The sequence below is a fragment of the Aulonocara sp. 'chitande type north' Nkhata Bay genome, linkage group LG3, assembly GCF_057382095.1.
Source record: "Aulonocara sp. 'chitande type north' Nkhata Bay isolate Kocher_YH1m ecotype deep benthic linkage group LG3, A_spYH_male_GT1.1, whole genome shotgun sequence".
Classification (NCBI taxonomy): domain Eukaryota; kingdom Metazoa; phylum Chordata; class Actinopteri; order Cichliformes; family Cichlidae; genus Aulonocara; species Aulonocara sp. 'chitande type north' Nkhata Bay.
In genome coordinates, this window is record NC_141346.1 from 51,444,800 (window position 1) to 51,460,073 (window position 15,274).

Here is a 15,274-nt window from a genome sequence, read left to right on the forward strand (position 1 = left end):
ATAAATGGGGTGGGGTTTAACATTACGCCCACCCTGCCTCTTTCCTCGAGTCACCCCTATAGTGTAATCGCTGACCTTGATTTGTAAAACCCTGGGGAATCGCTTTTCTGTAACGTGTAAAACCTCACTGTTTAACTTGTTCTCAGCTCAGACTCTAAATCCCTGTCTGTCGTGACTGACCTTGAAGTCTGGCTTTGACAAGAGTAAATGTAATAGCATTATAACTGTTGTACAGAGGAGACTCACGAGCTAGACAGGGCACTTGGCATATCAGATTATTCCCCAAAACATATGTACGCCTGCGCTGTGGTGACAGCTATAGTGGAATATGCTTAGGGCTATGAAACCTGCATGTGTGTATGCGTGTGTGTGTCCTCGCATGGCATGTGTGTATGTGCGTGACAGGCTGAGCCACAGGAGTCAGTGGTAATTCAATATACAAGACGATGTCGTCGGACGACAAGGAGAACAACTGTTCTCTGCATTTCCCCATTAACAGCGGGTGATAAAAGCCACTGCTCTGCCTCGTTGTCATAACAATTTCCTGAAACACCCACATGCACACGCACACACACGCACACAAACACACACACATTTTTCTCCTACATCAATAAGACACCACACACAAAGACGGTTAAATGGATAAACGAATGAGCCCATGAGTTTGATCTCCTAAGTTATACATGGCAATAATGTCTTCTGCAGAATCTTTTCCCTCAAGCCTTAGCAACAGCAGGCCACCGCATGAGTAGAAAGAAGACCATTCATCACACCCTTGGGCATGCTCAGCTCCTCTTAGCCCTGGAGGCATTTTGTACCTTTGAATCTTCACTGTCTTTGACTCTTTTTTGTATTTGCAGAAGGGCACAAAAGGATGTACGTTTTCATTATGACTGTAAAAGCCACCCTTTCATAAAGAGGCACCACATGTCAAGGTGGGAAGGAACAACAGCATACAAAATGGTTGTATAACAGATATAAATACAACTATTACAGGAGACTCTTTTCTTATTTTTTTAGTTTGTTTTGCCCAAACATATGAGCATGTGCCACAGGACAAACACTACAAAGTCCCATTCCACTACAGGCAGCCCCTTTTACCACTGCTGCTCTTGTGCAATAAAAGAAATGATTCCTGACTAGGTTCCCCTCCCAAATGGTATCTGCCAAAGCTGCTGATGGATCATCCAGTAGAGCTGCAAGCACCCCAGCCAAGGGGCAAACCCAGCTTACAACGCTGGTGGGTAGGAGTATACATAAAGAATGTTCTAGCCCACGAGAGCTTAATGTGTGACAAAGTTCCTGCCACTACATAGAAAATACTTTTCTTCTATTTGCAATCCCCTCCACAGTTTCCCAAAGCATTCTATATTTAAGTGACTTACACAAGTGCACACATAGCTTTTGGTTCAGTAAAGATTTCCATGCCTGGCTGCTGGCCTAGCAGGACACCTCGGGATATGAATGAATTGTAACAGTGAGCCAGGTCTTTAAATCAAACCATTCACCCACCCTGAATTGGACCGTAGCTAACTCATTTTCCTGGTTCTGATCCATTGGGTGCTCCTAAATACCCCTTAAGGTGAGGCTGAAAACTAGACAAGGGGCAATGGGTGTAATGCACCATGGGTTAAATGACTATAGGCATCAGAGAGGTTAAGGAAATTCATGTGCCCTCAGTACAAGAGCGTGAACATGACACTGCTATCCAACCAGGTCAGAAATGAAGAGCCTTTGTCATTCTGGCCTTACAAGAAGGTGAAGAGGTGGACTTCTTTTCAAAAGAAAAATACAGTAATAATTAACAAATGGAACAAGAAATGATTTGGCAAAGTCAAAGGGCCGTGTAGGAGTGGGTTTCCAATGATCATTTTGGAATCCAGTGCTTCACACATACAAACAGCCTGCACTTGGGCAGGCTGACTAGTATATTAATGACAGGGCAAGAAATCTCCACCATCCATGATCGATTTACGAGGGGACAATCGCCTCCCTCCTTTCTTGAAAGTTCAATTGCTGCTAATCAGCTAGCCCTGGCCCTTCCTGTGTCATGTTTCCTTGAGAATAGCTCAATATCAGGGTTGCAGCAGTCCATGTGATCATTCATTTGCCTCTCTATAGATTTCGTCCCACAGTCAGATGACGTGGACTGCAGCTGGTGACTCTATTGCTTCTTACGCTCTGCTGGCTTCAAACCAGATCCTACAACAGGGAAGAAACGAGCCACGACACTTTGACGTGTTAGAGCAGAACAGCAAATACCACTGGCAGTCCAAGACACTGGGATCCAACAGCACCACAGTATCACTCGACTCATTTGAGAGGGAGTCTGTCATATTTCCTTATTAGTAATTTTTCACAAAGAACTTGACGTTTTTAAAGGAGTCCTGTAAAAAACTAAGTACATCATTACCGCTTTTATAGGAATTAATAAGCAGCATCCAGGAGCTGCAAAGTGTGAGGACCTCTATAAAACCAGACCTTTTGGCAGTTTTCTAGTCTGTAGCTTTCAGGTGTGAGTTAACTCAATCCTACAATGTTCCCAGAAGTGGACATTCTTACAAATTTACTCCAGATTCAGACCATGCAATGCTCAGAGAAGTTATATCAGCGTGTTGAAGTTGGCTTAGGTTTGCAAAGTTGACTCTGAACAAAGCACAAGACTTCTGGATCAATGTCCTTTGGACAGATGAGCCGAAAGCGGAGATATTTGTCAATAATGCACAGGGTCATGTTTGGTGAAAACCAAACACAGCAACTGTCAAGCACGGTGGTGGAGGGGTAATGTTTTGGGCTTGTTTTACACACAGGACCTGTGCTCCATTACCTGCTCTATAAACCAAAGTATTCTAGAGTCAAATGTGAGGCCATCTGTATGACAGCTAAAACCTGACAGGAACTGGATCGTGAATGAAGGTGTTGCAATGGCCCAGTCAACCTCATTATAACATGACCATCAGAGAGCTTCACATAAACGAATCCCCACAAACCTCAATGAACTAAGGCAACACTGTAAAAAGGAGCGGGAGGTGATTCTGCAAGCTATTGCACAACCACGTTTTATGGTGTGTACTTAAGTTTTTCATCAGACTGGGTGAAAATGGTCTCTCAGATAGATCAGTGTATCTGCACAACACCTTAAACAACAATAAAATAACATTATATTGCATATGCTTGCCTTTCTTTCCTCTGTTTTACAAATGAATACCCCACTTAACAGAAAAGAGGATTTCACTGCAGGGGAAGTGAAGGAAATGTGGATAATGAATGTTAACGGTAATAAAAGGAATGAAGAGGTCATTTCCAAGAAAGACTAAAGGCCGGAACAAGAGGTACAAGAGATGTAAACAGAAAAAAAGAGAAAAAGGATGGAGAGGATGTTGTGGAGGGAGTGGTAGAGAGGCTTCCTTCCAGGCTGACCTCTGAGCACCCCCTAATTGGGCAAATCTTTAAGTAGGTGCCTGGCACCCTGCTCTAGAGAACCGGTTGGACAGAAAGCAAGAGAGACAGAGAGACTTAAGGAAGGGGGAAACATTTACAGACACAAGAGGGGCACCATGGAGAGGTTGAGCTATGTGAGCACAAAGAATAGAGCGGTAAACTCACTAATCTGTACTTGCCTTAACTCCTCATTCCATGCTGCCCTGCCTTCAACCTATGAATAGCTGAATGACTGCTGAAAAAATACATTTGGCTTCCCATGTTGACAAAGCTAGTGCAGAGACCAGGGACTGTTTCTGTAACAGTGCGGCCAATGGAGGTGAAGGGCCATGATAGAAAGAGAAGAGTGCTCTTTGAGGGCCTCTCCAAAGGACTAATTTATGAGCATGCTGATCAATGGGTTAATTAAGTGGAGAGAGGAGAAAATGGGGCAGCCAAGGAGCTGAGTAACCACTGGAAAGGGTGACGGAAGGCCAAATGGGTGGAGGTTAGGCAGGGAACAACAAAGAGGCAAGCAGATTTTCCCAGCTGAACACCCAGAGGATGATGAGCCCACAGTGGGATTTTGATTTCCCTTGTGTACTTAACTCAATCGACTGGGCCCATCCAATAACTCTGATGGAAATGTCTCCATGTTAGCGATGATCGTGAACTATCGGCTCACCTGCTGGAATCAATACAACCCCACCTCTTCAGATTTATCAAAGTCTGGCAAAACAAGATGTCACAACGCAACCTGTGGTTCAGACTTTCACACACATCTGGAAAATCAATTCAGGTATTTATGAACGCAATCTGAATGGGAGGAATGCGCATGCCAGGTACACACATACTTCCATAACGCACACCCTCGTGGCTGTTGTGTCCTCCAGAATGCAAAGCGTGTCCTCTAGTGAGACGAATCCTTGAATTGTTTTTATTCTCCACGAAAGAAGACAGAGGAAGGGACAGTGAAGAAATAGGCCTCGGAAATCCTGCTGACTTGCAACCTTCTGAATCAGCGCCCTCTTCTCCTAAACCCCTTGTAATTTTCAAGTCGCTGGAGTTTAAAGCAGAAAGGAAAGAGACTATTTAATGTCGGCACTCACAGAGACCTTCCCAGGTCTCCATCTTTGCAGCAAAAATGCCATCCTAGTCATTTTAACAGTGTAAAAGGCATACGTCGTAACATCCCTCCAAAACAATCTCACTACTCATTAGGCAGCAGCACCGGTGTGTGATCAAGGTTACACTCCCTTACCCTGCCTAATTAAAATGACAAGACCCTATCTTTTTTCCACTAAGTTGTTACACTCTCTACATGTAGCCTATACATTACTGTACCTATTACCTTTATAGCTCATGCTCCCTATACTTGCTTTTCTAATATTTTATATTCATATTATGATCACTATCAACCTCTTAAATTCGTGAATCTGTTACACCCAAAACCTGAAAAAGAAAGTTCAAAGTTCTTTTATTCAAATTCTAGACAGTCAGAAGGGACACATCAAGGGCACAGCGCAGGAAACATGAGTCATTTTTACCAAGATACTGTAGCCTGAGGGTAGCAGATAAGTGCACTCAATATAGTTCGCTACGAGTCAGAACAGTGACATTTATGTTCCTGGTGCTGCGAGCTGCTACCTGTGAAAATTTGTTCCGAGAAAATCTGCTCACGCGGGGTTGTTTTTGGTCCAAAAGCGAGCCACACAAGACTGGAATTTAGCCTCTTTTTCCTGCTATCATTTGTCAAGAGAGGAACTGCTACAGCCTTGAGAGACAATGCGAAGAGCCACAGATGAATGATTCAAACAACATGCATTGTTTTCCATGAAGGATGGAGGATACACATGCTGCATCCTTAAATATTAGGACAAAACAAAAAGAAAAGTGCCTTTAGTTCAAATAAATCAAAGGAGAAAGGCGTGCAGAGGGCTTTGAGGCATTTGCTTAGCGTGTGCATAAAGGCGAAACCTTTTGTTTCCGTGTGTGTGTCTGTGTTGATGCGTGTGTTTGTGTGTGTGTGTCCCTCTTCATCCTGAGGGTTTTCTTTGCTGATTGTGACGATAACAGTGACGATCATCGCCTGCTCTGCATCACTGAAAGTGTAACGCTGCCATTCTGCCGCTCATTCATCACTGTCGCTCCACTGCTTTCGTTCATAACCAGCAAACTCTCGTAGCGAGAGGCTGTCAAGTAAGAGACATTGTAATTCTTTTCATTAGCATCTGCCATCAGGACAGCTAAGGCCTAGCAGCCTAACAATGCGTCAACTGGAGCTAGACAGCGTGCAGTGTATTGAAGTGAACGCTCGATTTATTCGGAGGAGGAGCGGTGGAGGCTTGGTTTTTAAGGTGAGGTTGTGGCATCCTGTATATGCCCACACACTTCCACGCCTCAATGAGAAATGTTTGAGCTGTATAGAAGTTAGTGACTATGGTGTGGTAAACAGTCCATCCACAACTCCTGCAGGCAGCTCTCTAAACAGCAGCGGTAACCTCTGGGAGGAGGACAGCAGAGACCGCTATATCTGCATCCTCAAGTGTTGCCATTAGCTGGCAGCTCTGGCCATGCCTCCAACACAACCACCGCAACCCACCGTCACTTATGTCAGCAGATGGACATCAAATGGGTAACAGTCTACGGAACAGCCACCAGCTATGCCAACTGGCTAGGCTCATTATGTTTGACTGACTGAGATCTGTGCCTTTTTTGTGTGTCTGTGTGTGTGTTTGTTCCAGCTCCAGAGGGAAATATGTGTGTTTTATAACAACCCACATCATTATACAGTACAGCCACAGCGATAACACTTCAGCATGTTGGCCAACACAGCCACAACTGCTGCTGCTGCTGCCTCCTCTGCCAGCATTACCATTCAACTGGTCCTTCTCAAGCTAGTTGTTAGGGCTTCGGCTGACAGCTCATACTAATATATGTGGTGGTGTGTCAGCCAATACTAATGTGACTAGAACAGCAGGGAAGAGGGAGCATATAGCAGATAATAGAAGGGCAAAATAGAGATGGTGCTGTTGTAATGTTGTGGCATCCCTCTCCCCGCCTTACTCTCCCGGCTCCGCAGTCTGTCCCTTCACAGCCCACTTTCTTGAAAAGCTCTCCTATTTACTCTTTAGCATGTTTCCTCCACTCTTTCAGTTTTGTTTTTTTTTTCCAGAGTGCGACATCTGTGGTCACTTGACTTTCCGAGCACACTTCCTCCTTCTCTCGCTCTGCATGTGTCTGAGGTAAGAGAGCAGGGACAGCAGCATGCCCGCCTGCCTCCACCTGCACCTTGACCTGGACCTTGTTTGCAATTCTGTGGGTTTACTGTAGAGTACTGGCCAAGACGTGGCCAGCCCTGCCATTGAGATACTGTCAATATTATCTCACTCAAATATATATATATATATATATATATATATATATATATATATCTAGATATATCTATCTATCTATCTATCTATCTATCTATATATATATATATATATATATATATATATATATATAGATAGATATATATATATGTATGTGTGTGTGTGTGTGTGTGTGTGTGTACACACACACAGGCCCCAAGGGTTGGTGTCCTGCAGGTTTTAGATGTGTCCTTGATCCAACGCAGCTGATTTAAATGGCTAAATTATGCACTTAACATGTCTTGAAGTTCTCCAGATGCCTGGTAATGAACTAATCATTTGATTCAGGTGTGTTGACCCAGGGTGACATCTAAAACCTGCAGGACACCGGCCCTTGAGGCCTGGAGTTGCTCACCCCTGTTGTAAATGATACACGGGTTGGGCAATTCATTTCCTGAAGCACCGACATGAGAAACTGGGAAGCTGTCAAATGCTTTGACTGCTCAGGTAGAACAGAAAAACACTACAACCAGTTCATTGACCAGTGAGTTGAACCCAATTCTGCTCAATATTACTTTGATCTCTTTTTAAGCTTCATGGTGCGATCCTCCACAACAGTCCTAGTTTCTCATGTTGCCCTTTGGAAACATTTATTACCCAGCCTTTACTATAATATGACTAAACTATTTCCTATAAGTTTATTTAAATTACAGAGTCGGTCCCAGACTAGTGGTTCTTTAATCCGAAGGGCAACTGCCAGGAGACTCAACACCTTTGTAGATCATCGTGGCAGTGACAGGGAGAGATACATTGGTCATGTGTCAACAGAAGCAGTGCCAGATATATGATGCATTTAATCCAACCCGTTGCTGACCCCGCTGCTGTTGAGTCCATCAAAACTGTATTATGCTTTCTATTAAGGACTTGATTGTGCAATACAGTTCAACAGAGTTCCAAAGCTCTGCATGTTTTCTGTTTAAGAGGAAATGTTGAGCTGGAGCCAGTCTGCTCTGTGAAACCGTCAGTGGGATGTTAGCTATCCCGATAGCTGGCCGATGGGTGTTCTGGGTGGTTTCTCACAGTCTCTGTGTCTTCCTTTGGCTTTTATCTTTCTAAAGAAATAAGAGGAGTAAATGTTCATTGATCTTGGCCGGTGGTCAGCCTGGTTCTAGCAGGGGGTAGGAGGAGCAGTGATGTGAAGGTTGCTGCTGCTGTCGGCAGGAGACTCGGAGAGCAAAGTTTTTGGTTCTCACCCCCCTCCCCTCCATAAAAATGTGTCGGATCATTCGACCTTGATCTAACCTTAATGAGTGCTGAACGCCTCACGTTGATAGACGGCCCGAGGGTTTGAAGACAAGCACAAGGCAGAAAAAAATGAGGAGTGTGCAAGCTTGTGTGAGTGTGAGAGTGAGTGAGAGATTAACAAGTGACAAACAGCAGAAAATGCTGCAATATGAAGAAATAGAGGAAGAGGGAGGAAGAAAAGAAGTAAGACGAATAACAGCTCTAAAACCTTATCTCCATCTTGCACCCCGGCCATCAAAGATCTCTTTCACCAGTTTCAAAGAAGAGAGACGGGCCTCTGTGGTGGCACTGTGGGAGAGCAGCACTCTGTGAGAATAGCAACAAAACAAGACACACTGGCAGGCTGAGCACACAACATGGAGCTACGCACATCACAGAACAGTCTCTAGAATATAAACTCTTACCTTTAAATGCAAAGGCCCCATGTGTGTTAATGTGTGAGGGAAAGAACCTCCTACTTCACTGTATATACCGGAAAAGACGAGACAGGCTGGTGCTTAGGCTTGCAAGTTTCTAATGGAATAAAATATCTGGTCATAATGATTTCATGTCAAGCTTCTGCACAGCACCAGGGAACATTGTTTATTTGGCTTTATCATGGATAAAGAAAAAATGCAGCCTGCAGCATTTTGGGCATTGCAGCAATCAATATGGTGATGTCATTTGTTTATTTTATTTACTTACTTACTTATTTATTTATTATATTTATTACCTATACAAGAATATGTGCTGGTGCATTCTTACAAACAACTGGAACTGAGGGGGGAAAAAAGAAGACCTTCACGTTTGAAATCTTTGAGGGGCTTAGCCTTCCAAAATGATGCTGCCATAGCAACGACACAGAGTCCGTTACAAAAAAAAGAAGAAGAAAACATCCAGACTCCTCTGAAGCAGATGAATGACTGCCACAGATGGATGCCGAAGAAAAATAAATGGATATGTCAATGAGAAATGAGGCATTAAAGGAGTCGTGCAGAGTATATATGATAATACAAAAGCCTACTGTCATTATCAGAGAGCGCAAGCAGTCCAAAACTCATCTTACATCATGTGTAGAGAGCAGTGTCCTATTAGTGCTGGTCTACTGGACAAACACATCGGCAACGAGCGAGAGTCCATTTACACTTGTTTTTTGTCAATAATTACAAGTAAACAATTCACTTCTTTCTAATTGGCGCACACAGTGGTGCCTGCGTCCTCCCTGTCCTTGTACTGTACCTGTGTCAAAGTGGACCGATTCTCATTGTTATCATTATTATTTGTCCTCTGCCATATGTCTACAATCCATTTGATCCAAAAAGCCTTGATTTCAGCCTGGTCAAACACTCAGTTTTAGACAGTTTTTTCTACTAGTGGCTCTGTGTGACCTCACTGAGAGGGGCCCGCCCTCATTTAAACATTCAGCTCACAAACCCCTCACATCTGCAGTTTTCAAAGAACTGCCAATAAGAAGAGCTTTTGCTCGCAGGGAGGGGCGGGGCAGTCGAAGCCTGCTGGACAAGATTATATTGCCAGCATGTTTGAGTACAGTAACAACACACCAGTTTGGATTGTGCTCATGTGTCCAATAAACTAACAAGCGATCCAGAAAACCATGCTAGGTAATCTAGCTGTGCGTCACCCGCTCTTCACAGAAACCAATGCACTTTAGTGTTTGCGCACTCTGACTATTAAACATTTTGTAATGCCCATCTGTTTGTCAATTCAGACGCTGCAAAGCGCCATTTATTCCATTTCTTACTTTGATCCATCAGCTTGCTAATTTTGTCCTTTTTTGTAATCTGCCGCAGCGACGCACCTCCACTAACGTATTAGCAACGACCTGTGTCTGGACTGACAGGAGCCACTCTACCTCAAGAACTAAGAAGAGGCACGTTCCCATTTTAATCAGCCTCTTCCAATTCTTCAAGCTTTTCCGGTTTAAAGAGCGGATCCACTGTTGAGCTAGTCCGTTTCAACAGCGTCACAGTCAATCAGTAAAACAGAGAAAACAGGTTCGGCTTGTGATTAGCAGTAACCCGGATGAGATCACAACGACTGGTCATCAATTTAGAATGTGCTTACAGGCCACGTAGTCCTGTGAAGGCGTAATGAGATTCAGTGATACATCCATTAACTCTATGTTCCACGCTCCTCTGAGTCTTAGATCCTTCATATGTGCAAACAGGCTGCCACAGTTATTTAATATTTCCCTGTTATACATCCAATAATTGTCCAGTTTGTCACAGTGCTTAAAGTTAGCTGGAGAGTGGAAGGCAAATTCACATGTATGCAGATTTTAATTTCTTCCAGTAGTCCTAAAAATGTCTTCATGCGCCTTCAAAGTACCGAGTGACACACATACAAACTTCTTCTAACAGAAGGAAGGTATGAACAACAGCACCTCCCTGAGGACTTCTGTGTACAGCCAGCTTTACTAATTCATTCCAACTTTGCTAGACAAACATTTAATTTCCCCAGCATTCATCAGATGAGTCTCCAGTTCTCCAGACAGCGCATCAGCTGTCATAACGCTGAAGATCTCGCAGCCTAAAATTAGCAGCAGCTCCGATTACTCCACAGCGAGAAGGCTTCCTAACCCACTGGGAAACCTGCTGTCACTGATTTGTCAATAGCAAAAAATAAACAGTGAGGGACAAAATCAGACGCAGTAACACTGACAGGTAGGGCTTTTTAAAGCGCTGTGAAAGCGTGTGATCGTGATGACCATTTCATCGCACTCTGTCACAACACCGCCCTGCATCTGTTGACTGCTTAGCGACCCGTGCTAGGAGACATCAATCTACCCGTCGGCATGCTTTGAACACTTCAGCCCCATCTGCCTCTGGCTCTGCTGCATCTTGCCCGGGAGGGCTGGCATTGAGCAATGATTTTATGGGTTCTGTATGCATTTGATAAGGACACACACACACACACACACAGAAACACCAATAAAAAATGTATGATTTCTTGCAAACAAAAGTATATAACAAGTTCCCATAAATGGATGAACAGTATATGGCAGAAACACTCAATCGTATCTTGTGGAGCTGTGGTCAGTCAAAGAAAATCTATTTGTAAAATGATACTGTACAATGCTTCAACCAAAAATCTGCTTAACTGAATCGACAGCAGAGCACTGACTGCATTCTACCTGCTCTCCTGCTTTACCTCAATGAATTATAGATAAACATAAAAACCCAGCATATTAAATCATTTTAACCTAGTTATTTTACACTAAAGCAACACCAATGGACAGCTGACCTTCTGCCCATGTTTGTAAGATTTCCAAAAACAGAACTACGGTAACCGGTGATCCCAACACAAGATGAAGATGGCTAACAGGCCCCATTACATGCTTTTCTGTTTTTAAGGGGAGAGAAGGCTTCACATCCAGCTCGGTCTGGGTCTAGCTGCTGCTACTGGCAAATTCCAGAACTGGAGAAGATGCTAAATGCCAAAGACACTGAAATATGTGCCAACTCTGATATATTTACTCCCAAAGCCTCAGGCCTGAAGCACAAAAGTTGGCCAGCCATTTTCAGAGGATATACTGTTTTGTTTGTTGAAGTGAGATATAGCTGACGCTTGACTCTTTGGCCTTTTTGGGGTTTTTTCCTCAGAAAAAAAATGTTATGCAGACAGTCTTATTTAACATGTCCCTCTTTTCCAATAATCTGTGGTTCTGAGAAACAGCCCATGTATGGACAGGTAAAACAAATGATTTTAACCGGAGAGTATCAAAGGCGGACACAGCTTCCGGGTCTACAAAGGGAAGCCAACACAAAGTGCTTTCAACCTGCATTCTTTCCAATGGCAGGCAAGGTGTGACTTTTCTGGTTGTGTTGAAGTCTACACAACCACAAAACAGTGCTTGGCCCCTTTTGCCTTTGACCTCAGTACACTTCCCTTTGTCCACTTTGCAAAGCTAACAATGAACAGAACTTTCCATTTGATCAATTATGGTCATTCTAAGAGGCAGAAAGAATGATTATTCTGGACATGCTCATTTGCTCAGGATTTGAGATTAACAAGCTTTTATCCAATAAGTTTGTTCAGTTAGGGTGTTTTAAGAGAAAAATCCAAGCAAACAAAAATGCATGACTACAAACCACATGAGAATGAGTCCCCTCATTGGACAGATGGAGTTTGTTTGGAACCATACCGAGACCACCTCCTCCAAAGGATCTTGGTGGATCCACCTTTTGCTCTGTCTCAGACCAGCTTCAGCCACCCCCAAGACCGTATACTGGGTAAATGGTCATGGATCCAACCCAGAGTGCTGCTAATGTAACGTTTCCTTCAGAGGTTATACCTCTGGCTGTCCAACCAATCAGAATATGATCATATGTGACTCAACCCGACCAGCAAACCTCGAGATGACAGCGATAACATCTAGAGGCCGACTAATGCCAATTTTTTAAGGGTAAAAGATTCTAATCTTCATATACATATTTATACTTACATTTATACACTCTGCAATGCCAGGTGCTCAGCTGCAATGAGCACCGAGAGCATTGTAACAATGGAGCTAGGATGTACTAATGTCTTTCCCTCTATTTCATTTTTATCTCTCTCTGTGTGTACGTATTGCTCGCTCACACAAATGTCTGCAATTCCTCAACAGACTGCATTAGCACGCCACCTTTATCCCCCTTAAACATCTCGGCGGGTCTTCAAAGTTTCTAGCTGGTTGCCGGCGAGGTAAATAACAACTCCTCTGTGACAACATCTATTTAGCACAAGGACACATTTCCACATATTTCCCTCTGCCTCCATTTAAATGCTTTCTCCCCACAGAGGAGATGTCCCTATCTGCTATATAGGGCAGGATAGCTGCCTAAACCAAGGAGAGCCTTCCCCTTCTCTGCTGTAGATAAGAACAGAGGTCTTCTTGTCCCTGTTGAATTCTATCATCTAGAAGGCCCTGCTGATCCGAATGCCCCACAACATCAGCCACAGCATATAAATGCACCCCATTCTTCGTGCTGTGTGTCTGTGTGCATTTATCTGTGTGTGTGTTCTTAGGGGAATATGTTCTCATGGCCAAGGCGCTTCCTGGGGTCTTTTGAGAATAAAGGTCAGATGAAAACAGGCTCAATTTAAGTTGCTTGCGAGAATTCCCATGGTTTCCTCCTTCATCTCTATCTTCCAGATAATGCCAAAAAAAAAAAAGGCACAATGAGCAATTCTCTGCAATCTCAGAGAAGCTCTATTGATTAGAAAATGCTACAAATGCTGCATGTAATCCAGGGGCACAGGAATAAGCTGAGCCTGACCGAATGGCAGCCTCTGTTTCTCTCATCCCACCAGAAGAGCTCTGAGTGCAGGTCCCTCATTAATGGCACAGCGGATGCATCTTCTGTGTGATTATGGAGGAGCTCATCTGCACGAAGTGTGGTTCATTCTCAACAGGTCCACAGCAAATATACATACTTTTTTTTTTTTTAAAGCATGCTGGGGGGAAAAGACTGCAAGTAACACAACATATAATTCATTCCAGGCATGTTTTTTTAGGGGTGGGGGTCAATGCATCCTCTCACTCAGCTGCTGACACATACTTTAGATATGAATCAAATTCGAAGAATTTTCAGTGAGAATAACCTCAATCAGCATCCACCGTGTAAACCTCAGCCTACCTGTTAACGTGGGATCCACGGGTGCTGGTAGGGCGCCAGATTCCCACTGCTGTTCTCTTCAGATTTCGTCCTTCTCCTTAAACCTTCCGCCAGCTCGCGGGAAAAACAAAGATAAAAATGAAAAAAAAAAGAAAAGAAAGAAAAGAAAATAGCTCAAATACTTTGGGGAGGGAGGAGAGGGGAGAGGTCCCCCTCGGCAGAGCTCTACCTCGTTCAGTCCAACCGGGCCGGCAGGTGGGACTTCATGGCTGGAGACGATGACAGAGTGGAGACTGAATCCCAAAAATAAAGCTGCCTCTACTGCAATACCCACCACAAACAGCTCGGTTTAGTAGGATTCTCCATACGAGCAGCCGAGCTCGGGTTGGTCCCCGCAAGAAATGAATTTCTCTGCTGACAGTCCAGCGTGCCACAGGACCAATGTCTCTTTTTATCGAGGCCTTTAAACTGCAAAATAACCCCGAAATAACCCGGACGTGTCTGCGGGGACTCGGCGGATTTGACAGCCGGAAAGTATCACCTGTGTTGACCAGTGGTCTCAGCTACTCAGGTTTACTCTCTCGGACTGTGTTTTCTTCTTATTTTCCTAGGACGTCGACGATAAATCCAAAATAAATCCCAGTAAAGACAGCCAAGACGCTGCCGAGCTTCCGGCTCGGCTCGCTTTAGCTTGTATCAGAAACGGCGGACGCACAAATCGCGGTGCTCCAGCAGTCTTGAAGAGAAGGATGCTGCCTCTGCCGCTGCTGCTGCTGCGAGGATGCCGTGACCGCTCCGGCTGGCCGTCGCGCGCTCGCGCACGTGCGCACCCTCGTAAGGCACGCACGCAGGCAGGCAGCTACGCTCGTCCCCGGCGTGTGACGCGCGCCGCAGTGTCCTCCCTAGCAAGCCGGTCGCCCTGGCAACGCTTTCCTCTGACCTCAATATGGTCGCTTTTTCTATTAAAGCGTGTGGCGTTCAGCGTGCTTTCGTTGACATATTCACTTGCTAGTGACAATAGGTGTTAATCCGCCCTCTTGTATAAAGGGTGTTCCTTCTTCTCTTCAAGGGGACTAAAAAAATAGTGCTGAGGAGTTTCTTTTTTTTTTGTCGGCATCACTCTCCTCCTTTCCTACGCTCGCACCCAGCCCGGCAGAGCTGCATCATCATGACGTCAGAGGACATTAAAGGGATACTATCCCATTTTTTTTACATCCTCTCCTCCATCACTCTGCATCTTTCTTTCCCTCTATCCCTTCACCATTCTCCTAACCTCCACCATTTCCTCATCCATCCACTTCAGTTCATACTGGCAGACTGGCTAGTGCTTACTGCAGAGACATATTTGAGGCGTGAATATCACATTGCCAGGGCCAAATGAGACAATAAACTAATTTTACAGTGAAATCGCGGGAGATAAAAATGATACTCCCGACTTCACCAGCTTGCATGATTATTTATTTTATATTTTACTTTAAGGGATAATAATCATCAAACATCCAGCACGGCTGGGTCCCTGATCTCATCAGTGCAGATGGTAATGGCAGTGTGGTGGCAGCACCTGCTCCTCTGGATGCAACACAGCCACATGCCTGTCTT

At 44.3% G+C, this 15,274-nt stretch overlaps 1 protein-coding gene and 1 long non-coding RNA gene across 4 annotated transcripts in view; one reads left to right on the top strand and one right to left on the bottom strand.

The window, feature by feature from the left end:
• LOC147336086 (neuroligin-2-like) overlaps positions 1-14,795 on the bottom strand; it is a 244,893-nt gene extending 230,098 nt beyond the window's left edge. The window contains exons 1-2 of one of the 3 annotated variants that reach the window (XM_086285148.1): positions 13,905-14,794; positions 13,697-13,789 (exon numbers count right to left, since the gene is read on the bottom strand). The gene's annotated coding sequence lies outside the window, so the exon portion shown is untranslated. Of the gene's footprint in view, positions 1-13,696 lie in introns of all 3 variants that reach the window. The other 2 variants (XM_086285150.1, XM_086285141.1) reach the window with 2 other exon arrangements.
• LOC147336088 (uncharacterized) overlaps positions 1-15,274 on the top strand; it is an 86,937-nt gene that overhangs the window by 56,625 nt on the left and 15,038 nt on the right. Inside the window, exon 3 of the long non-coding RNA XR_015127768.1 lies at positions 6,596-6,665. This is a non-coding gene — a long non-coding RNA (uncharacterized LOC147336088). The remainder of the gene's footprint in view (positions 1-6,595; positions 6,666-15,274) is intronic.